The following is a 6,000-nucleotide window of genomic DNA, read 5'->3' as shown; positions in this document are numbered from 1 at the left end:
GTACTCTTGTACATTGCTGGTGGGACTGCAAACTGGTGCAGCCAATCTGGAAAGCAGTATGGAGATTCCTGGGAAAGCTGGGAATGGAACCACCATTTGACCCAGCTATTGCCCTTCTTGGACTATTCCCTGAAGACCTTAAAAGAGCGTACTACAGGGATACTGCTACATCGATGTTCATAGCAGCACAATTCACAATTGCTAGACTGTGGAACCAACCCAGATGCCCTTCAATAGATGAATGGATAAAAAAAAATGTGGCATTTATACACCATGGAGTATTACGCAGCACTAAAAAATGACAAAATCATGGAATTTGCAGGGAAATGGATGGCACTAGAGCAGATTATGCTTAGTGAAGCTAGCCAATCCCTAAAAAACAAATACCAAATGTCTTCTTTGATATAATGAGAGCAACTAAGAACAGAGCAGGGAGGAAGAGCAGGAAGAAAAGATTAACATTAAACAGATACATGAGGTGGGATGGAAAGGGAGAGAAAGGGAAATTGCATGGTAATGGAGGGAGACCCTCATTGTTATACAAAATTACATATAAGAGGTTGTGAGGGGAATGGGAAAATAAACAAGGAGAAATATGAATTACAGTGGATGGGGTAGTGAGAGAAGATGGGAGGGGGGATAGTAGAGGATAGGAAAGGTAGCAGAATACAACGGTCACTAATAGGGCATTATGTAAAAATGTGGATGTGTAACCGATGTGATTCTGCAATCTGTATTTGGGGTAAAATTGGGAGTTCATAACCAACTTGAATCTATTGTATGAAATATGATATGTCAATAGCTTTATAATGTTTTGAACAACCAATAAAAAAAATAAATTAAAAAAAAAAGAACCTCTATCTCCCTGTTGAAGAAATCTTTTGCTTCCTGTATTTGTTTATGTAGCTCTTTGTCAAAATGATCTTTTGCTGCCTGTATTTGCTCTCTTATACATCCTTTAATTCAAAGAACATTTTAATCCTGTATATCCTGAACTCCTTCTCTGTAATTTCTTCTTCTGTGCTGGCCATGGATTCTAATAATGTGGTATCTTGTTATTTGGGGCACTTTCTTCCCTTGTCTTTCTGTATTGCTTGTGTGTCTTCCCTTCTAGCATTTTGGATCTGAGGTGTCACTATTTTTTCCCTATAAGCCTATAGTGCCCCTATAGTGTTCCAATACCTATCCTTTGAGGTGAAGGGAAATGTTATCAGATCCCAATATAAACAATATACACCCTAAAAATCAATGTTTACTATTAAGACATTTACAATTTGGTCAAAATATACAGAATTCAATTATTATCTACAATACACTCAGTAGGTTTGTAAAGGGTTTACAGTTTCTGATGGTGGACAAAGAACATGGGGTGAGGGCTGGGATTGTGGCTCAGCGGTAGAGAGCTCACCTAGCACAGGTGGGACCCGGGTTCGATTCTCAGCACCACATAAAAAATAAAGGCATAAAAAAAGAAGATGGGGTAAGGAGAAGGATGATATTCTGCGGAGGTAGAAAGTGAAGATATAGAATTGTTATATCTTAAGAAGTGTGAAAAATAAACCTAAAGAGGAAGGTTAGTAACAGGAGAAGGGTGAGGAAGTAATTTTGGGTAGACAACTAAGTGGGAAGACAGTAGAGTACATAAAACATACACACACATATATATTAAGAAAAATTTAAAATGTTAAGATAGTAGAAATTTGTGGGATAAAAGAAAAAAAAAAAACATCTCACAGCTGTAATATGCTATTCAGATGTCCCAGTCCTCAAAAATCTTAATTCATGCAAAGTACTTGGTTTCACATATGTTGGGGATGAGAGGGCAGAAAAATAGAGAGTGAGGAAAAAATCTTGAAGGAAGAATCAGGATGGTTTTGGTTAGAGATCTGAATCTTTCCTGCTTCCCTCCTCATGCAATTGGTGGGGTCATCTCTTATTAGCTGGTATCTCTTCCCTCAGGGTGGTGAAGTTAACCAGAGTGTCACTGTGCTGGGGTCGGCTGCTGGGGAGAGGGAGGAGTTAGAAACTGGGTACCTGGCCATCTGGATTCCCAAACTGGGTGTTGCCCCCACTGAAGAGGGTGATGAAGGTGACCCAAGATGGAGGTGCCTGCTTTCAGTGGTGGGCTGTTGGGTCCTGTGCTGGAGCTGATCCATGGCGTTGGATGATGAGTTCAGAGAAGAGTCTGTGCAGTGTGTGGCTGTCGTCTGACTTCAGAGCCTGTGTGAAGTTCCCAGTGCAGGCAGGACACTGCACACAGTATCTCTCCTGCTGCAGAGTCCCAAGATGGCAGCAGCTAGGGAGCCTCGGGTTGGCAGATGGGGGTCCACACAGGAGTGGTGGCTGGAGTTCCTGCGTGTGGGAAGCTGCCAGGTGACTTGTGTGGGAGTGGTGTCGGTGATTTCTGCCCAGGTGGATGGCTGACAGTTCTGTGCAGGTGTTGATGGTACTCGATCGGGTCCCCTGGTAGTCCTGCATAGTTGGGAGACCTACTCTGATACTGAAGCCTGGAGCCCTGGACAGGCACAGTGGGCCTCACATGGGAGCAGGAATATCACTTGAAGAGAAGAAGTATTCTCACAACTTGAGCCCCAGGTCATGGAGCGACACAGAAGGCTGCCTCCCTCTGGCCCACCATCTTGGATTCATGGCTGGGTATCTTTAGGAAAAAAAAAAAGTGTTAAGTGTAATATATTTAAGGAAATACTTTACTGAACACATTTCCAAATATTTTTTGGAGATCTTAAAGGTATTTACTTTTCCAGTATCATTTATTTGCCAATGAGAATGTAGCCTTTTAAAATTAAAAATATTTAAAAACCTTTTAAAGTCTAAAATTTTGTAAGAAAGAGACAGATCTGGAGACTTTTTCTGAAGAAAACAAGATATCAAAGCAATTGGGCTGGGGTTGTGGCTTCATGGTAGAACACTTGCCTAGCATGTGTGAGGCACCTGGTTCGATCCTCAGAACCACATAAAAATGAATAAATAAAATAAAGGGGTTGTGTCCACCTACAACCTAAAAAAAAATTCAAAAAAGATATCAGAGCAATTAAACACAACAATAGTCCTAAAGAATTTTATTTGTTAAAAAAAAAAGGAATTTTGTTTCCTATGACTTTTGTGTGTGTGTGTGTGTGTGTGTGTGTGTGTGTGGTGTTGAGGATTGAACCCTTTATGACTTTTGACAGCATTAGTTAAAAGATTGAATACTTCACAGTGACTTTGAGTTTTTTAAAAAACGGATTGCTTATGATGACTTTGAATTCCCATTATTTTGATTATAATTTTAAATTTTTATAATTTCATGTTGCCATTTTATATATATATATATATATATATATATATATATATATATATAGAGAGAGAGAGAGAGAGAGAGAGAGAGAGAGAGAGAACATACATACACACATATAATTTACTTGGAAGTTTTTTTATTGACCTTACATTACTCTTTTTTATAATTTTATTGAGAAATAAACAATACATCAATTTTAATTTTATGGGGTCTATGGGCAAGAGCTGTTCTGAGTGTAAGGTGGGGTGAGGGAAGTGGTGAGCAAGTTGGATTTTATGCTGAAGGCTGCAGGAGCCCCTGCGGCATATTAGGCAGTGAGTTGTATGTTTAGATTTGTGATAGATAAAGATCCACCTGGCAGTACTGGGGGTGAACAGAGATGATGGGTCCAGACAGCAGTGGGAGACTGGATGTGGAACTGACAGGAGCCAGGGCGGCCAGGTGGTTCCTGTCTGTGGTCCAGAAGAGCAAAAGCAAACTAGGTAGCAGCAGGAAAAAAAAAAGAGAATGGATTTCAGCACTGGAGGGGTATTTATTATCTGAGCAGAGAGAGAGAAAAGACAGAGGTCATGCAAATCTATTAATAAGGATTTCTCACTGTCGACGTATATTACAGAACATGCATTCCTACGTACCAATGAGCCTTTAATATAAGAATGGTCCCTGACTTACTGGGGTATGATTTACAGGTTTTTGTTTGTTTTGTTTTGTTTTGTTTTTTTGACTTTGCAATGGAATGGAAGGTGATATGCATTTAGTAGAGATTATACTTTGAATTTGGATCTTTTCCTGGGCTAACAATATGCATTATGACACTTTCCTGCAATATTGGGCTGCTGCAACTGGCAGTCAGCGTTGGCCCCACAAAGGTAAAAAACCCATACTCTATGCTGGGCATGGTGGTTCATGCCTGTAATCCCAGCGACTCAGAAGGCTGAGGTAGGCGTAGCACAGGTTTGAAGCCAGCCTCAGCAACTCAGTGAGGCCCTAAGCAATTTAGCAAGACCCTGTCTCAAAATTTAAAAAACAACAAACAAACAAAAAAAAAAACATACATACAAAGCCTGAGGGTGTGGCTCAGTGGTTAAATGCCCTTGGGTCCAATCCCTGATACCAAAACAAAAACAAACAGCCAGGTGCACACCTTGGAGGCTGAGGCAGGAGGATCACAAGCTCAAAGCCACCTCAGCAATAGGGAGGCACTAAGCAATTCAGTGAGACCCTGTCACTAAATAAAATACTAAGTAGGGCTCAGTGGTCAAGTGCCCCTGAGTTCAATCCCTGTTACCACCCCCCAAAAGAAAGAAACCAATAATTAAGTGAATTCTCCAATTGTTCACTTGGTGAAGTGGCCTGATTGCACTGGCCCAAGGGGAAACTTGGCCAGTTGAAGGTAGAGGGTGAAGGTGGAGGAAAAGGTCTTGGGAGGTCAAGGAGAGGTGGTTGATATTAAAGCTCCCCAAACCTGAGAGTTGAAAGGAATGTAGGAGGGAGGCCTTAGGCCTGGGGCATGGACGTGAGTGACCTCTGAAGGAGGGGGAGGGAACTGGAGTCTCTAGGGTAGAGCAACAAGAGGGTGGTGTCTTAAGCTCCTCTAGTCTGGGTTTGGGGATGGGCGAAGGAAACCCTGTCTGAAGGGGTATTGGAAGAGGAAGGAGGGGACTCACTCCTGCTCTCACAGTCCAGGGTATGAGGGGAAAATAATTCCACCTGAAAGAGCTGGGAAGGGTTATCCTGCCCGGTGAGAGCAGGAGCAGGCAAGGGGGCTCTTCATTCAGTCAAGGCTATTTGCGAATAAATTTGAGATAAAGCTTTCCAGCGAACTAGAGGAAAGGCCTGAGGGAGGGGAAGAGATGGGCAACTGTGGAAGCTGATGGAATGCTGGTTTTAGGAGTGAAGAACTAGAGCTCAGAGATGGCAGGGCCTCGAGTGAATTTGAGATGGAGCCCTCAGGCGGGGCGGGAGCCACTGTGGTGATGGAGTGTTGGGTGATGGTGTTGGTGATGGGCATCATGGAGTCTTCAGGTATTGTGAGCCTCTGATCATTTTAGCTCAGATTTCCATGTTGGCAATTGTAAAGGAGGACACTTGATTGTCCATAGCAGCATTATTCATGATTATCTGGAAGGTGGAAATCAGGCAGATGTCCATCCCATCCTTACAATGGAATAGTATTCAGAAAAAAAAAAAAAAAATGGCGGCACCAACGCAGGTCTCAGAATGGATGACCTCCTGCACACCTGCTCAATGAAAGCTGTTACAAAAGCCAGGCCACACATCATGTGATTCTACTTATGTTCATTTTAGAAAAGGAAAAGTGATCGTGCTAGAAAGTAGATTTTTTGGTTGCCTAGGACTGGGAGGTAGGTGGGGGGAAATGGATAGTGACTGCCTGAGTACAGAAATTCTTGCTGGAGTGACAAAAACTAATTTGTGCACAACTCTGCACATATATTGAAGACAAGTTGTTTTTTAATTAATTTGTTTGTTTGTTTATAGGTACTGGGGATTGTACTCTACCACATCTCCAGTCCTTTTTTATTTTTTATTTTGAGACAGGATTTCACTGAGTTGCTTATGGCCTTGCTAAGTGGCTTTGGCTGGCTTTGAACTCTCACAACTGTATGCTGCGGTGCCCAGCTCTGTTATGCATATTAAATGGGTAAATTGCATGGTATTTGAATTATATCTCTATAGAAAAT

This window comes from Marmota marmota, unplaced genomic scaffold (genome assembly GCF_001458135.2).
Source record: "Marmota marmota marmota unplaced genomic scaffold, marMar, whole genome shotgun sequence".
In the NCBI taxonomy this organism is placed as follows: domain Eukaryota; kingdom Metazoa; phylum Chordata; class Mammalia; order Rodentia; family Sciuridae; genus Marmota; species Marmota marmota.
Note: the sequence above shows the minus strand (reverse complement) of the source record.